Below are 3668 nucleotides of genomic sequence, written 5' to 3'. Positions count from 1 at the left end.
TTGCCTATTTTAGGTTGCTAAATGATAGCTAGCATGTTACAGAAGATGTTAACACTAGCTGAGGTGATTCACTCGTGTCTGAAAGGGCGTTTCATCGCAAAGAAAATGAAGTCTACATACTGAAAAGAAACATTTACTGTATGCATGAATTAATTGCAGGGTAAAGATTAACTAAATATAAGCGCACTAATCCTGAAAAACAGGATCAAAACTATGGACAGATACATTTGCTCAGCTGCTTATATTTAGCCGTAATAGATCGGCTACTTTCCTCGTGTAAATAATTCACTAATTCAGTCCCTGATGAGTTATAAATCGCTGCAGAAAGTGCAGGGTTACAAATCTAGAAAAGTGGTGATAATCCCACCACAGCTGGAGAGGAATCTACAAAATCCCAGAGAGATTATCACAGGATTATTAGAGGAAGGGTGGGGGGCCGATGCGTACAACCAACTATACTGTACAAGTGCAATGTTATCCTTTAAAGCAGGGGTGTCAAACTCAATTTCATCACGGGCCACATCAGCATTATGGTTGCACCAAAGGGCCGGTTGTAACTTTAAGACTATATAAAAATACATATATAAATATTGAATATATATAAAATAATGTATTATATTACATGATTGCCTCTGCATTGGATTATTATCGGATAGGGTAATAACTACATAATTAACTACGTCTGAAAGCAGAAGTCTAGGGAAAATAATTGCAAGTCTCTTCAGTAAGAATGTCACAATATGATTTTAAAAGAAAAGCCACATTCTGGAAAAACAAAAAAAAAGAAGTGACATTTTGAAAAAGAGAAGTGAAATAAAAAAATAAAAAGTAATTTTTGAGAAAAAAGCTAATTCTAAGAAAAAAGGCATATTTTGACAAAAAAAGTCAAATTCTGAGAAAAAATGCATATGTTGAAGAAAAAAAGTCAAATTCTGAGAAAAAGTCACATTTGAGATGCATTGTGGGACATGTCGTTTATGGGCAACGTGCTTCTGTAAAGTAGCATGTAACCGTATAATAAACATATTATATTCTTTGCAAGCTCTTGTGGGGCCACATAAAATGAAGTCGCGGGCCGGATTTGGCCCCCGGGCCTTGAGTTTGACACCCCTGCTTTAAAGTAACAGAATCTCACCTAATAAGAGCAAGGAGGCTCGCTTCAAAATGTGCCGTATTTTCACAGCGTGCTCCATGATACTGTAATAGAGCTGTGAAATGATCCAGCCATTTTGCACTAGCTTTGGTGTTTTGAGAAATGGTTCAAAAGTAGAAGATAGACAGGTTTACTGGGGAGGAAAACGCTGGTATCAAACTCCTCGAGGTAATTACTGTATGAGCAGAAAACCACGTTGTAACGCCCAAACAGTCACCAGGATTCAGCTCACAGATGTCTCCTGCCACCTCAGCAACTACTGGAAACAAATAGCTGCTTTTCTGCAGAAGAATGTCACACAATCTACCCCTAACAATGTCTACAGCAGCTGCAACTGCAACCCTCTAATGGACGAAAAAAGGTGCTGCAAGTATATCTTAGATTCTTTAATTGTGTCCCCTTGGGGGTGTTTTCGTCACTTGTATTAAAGTTGTTATCACATGTGAACGACGATTACTTCATGCATACGTGGTTTCTTTTCAGTGTTTCGATTTCTGCCATGAAACTCCATTTTAGACGCGATTTAATCACCTAGCATCCAAGGTTCAAGGTTCAAGGTTGAAGGTTCTTTATTGTCAAACTGACATAGCTACAGAGTAATTATGTTGTTGAAAATCTTATGTCACAGGCTTCTCCAACAATGCAACATAATAACAATACAGATAGTAAGAGCAATACAAAAAGAAAAATAGTTATAAAATAAAGTGAGCATGTGGAATAGTGCAGTACGAGTCTATATACAAGTTATTGGAATAATATATATTAGATAGTAGATACATATTACTGAGTAGCAGATGAATGTTTTGAAGTTGTTTCAACAGTTCAATTGTTTAACAGTCTCACTGCCCACGGGAAGCAACTGTCTCCATCTGTCTCCACTGGTGTAAACATCAGCTGTAACACCCAAGTGATCATTTAGGAAGCACCATCTTGAAACAAGAATTACACAGATTTACTTGACGATACCCACTCCTAATGTCTCGTGTTATTGTCTGCCATCTTTAACCCTCCTGTTGTCTTCGGGTCAAATCTGACCGATTTACTACTTTCATCAATCATAACATTTTTGTTTTACATTCGATTGCATTAAGGCTTCATGATATCCTTCACAGTCGACATTTGAACATATACAATTGCTGATCACCACTTTCATTGGATTCTGGATGATTTAGTCAACTTTGTAACACCCATGGTGATCCCATAAAGAAAAGGAATTAGTAACCATCCGGATCAGATAAAACACACACACACACACACACACACACACACACACACACACACACACACACACACACACACACACACACACACACACACACACACACACACACCACACACACACACACACACACACACACACACACACACACACACACACACACACACACACACACACACACACACACACACACACACACACACACACACAATGTGACTTATCATAACCCTAACCCTAACCAAGTCTTCACCCTAAAATTAATGATACCCCTTATGGGGACCTCCATTTTGTCCATAAGGGAAGCCAGTCCCCACACGTGACTGTGTAAACAGATTTAGGTCCCGACAAGGATAGTAATGCTAGGTCACACACACACACATAATCAAACACACACATAATCAAACACATACACACACACACACACACACACACACACACACACACACACACACACACACACACACACACACACACACACACACACACACACACACACACACACACACACACTCTAGATGTGTTCCCCCCCTTATGTGCCCATCCCCATGTGAATCACACAAACACACACAGAACAATTTGATACATTTCCCGCTCTTATGTGCCCATCCCCCCACATGGATCACACCTGGCACACGCAATACATGTTCAGTGTCTATTCTTTGTATATACAGCAGTTTTTCATGTATACCAGTACTCTGATACAATATGTACAGTTTGAAAGGGTGCTAAATGAAATTTGGTGATGATTAATGGTTGTTGTGTTAATGTAATAGCAGTTAAAACAGGACCGGTGAAATTTGAGGGGAAACGAAGACAATAGGAGGGTTAAATGGACTTTTCCTAATGTTCATTTGTCATTTACAGCAGGATCAGGGGAAATATATGTGCCAGTTCCTCATGAAACATGTTGCAACTGCAATTGATTTACTTGAGCAAACTCACTCCTAATGTCTCGTGTTATTGTCTGCTTTTTACTCTCCTTTGATTTGACTCTTCAGCCTTTGACAGGGATATTGTTTAGGTTTCTTTGTCTTCTCATCAGCAAGATTACGGGGAAACGTTTGCCCCTGATTCTCATGAAACATGGTAGCATTGACCGAGGTAGAACTGATTACATTCTGGAGCAGATCCAAATCAAAGGGGCAGCAGATACATGCATCTTTTTTGACTTATGGAGACAGCCATGGCGCTCTCTGAATGCCCTGATAGTTTTGTATGTTGTTGCTCTTAACCTCGCAATAAATGAATGCATACATGGTTACTTTTCAGTGTGTAGACTTTCTCTCAGACATGATT

Source organism: Trematomus bernacchii, unplaced genomic scaffold, assembly GCF_902827165.1.
Source record: "Trematomus bernacchii unplaced genomic scaffold, fTreBer1.1, whole genome shotgun sequence".
Classification (NCBI taxonomy): Eukaryota; Metazoa; Chordata; class Actinopteri; order Perciformes; family Nototheniidae; genus Trematomus; species Trematomus bernacchii.
The sequence above is the reverse complement of the archived record's forward strand: the minus strand, read 5'-3'. Positions refer to the sequence as shown.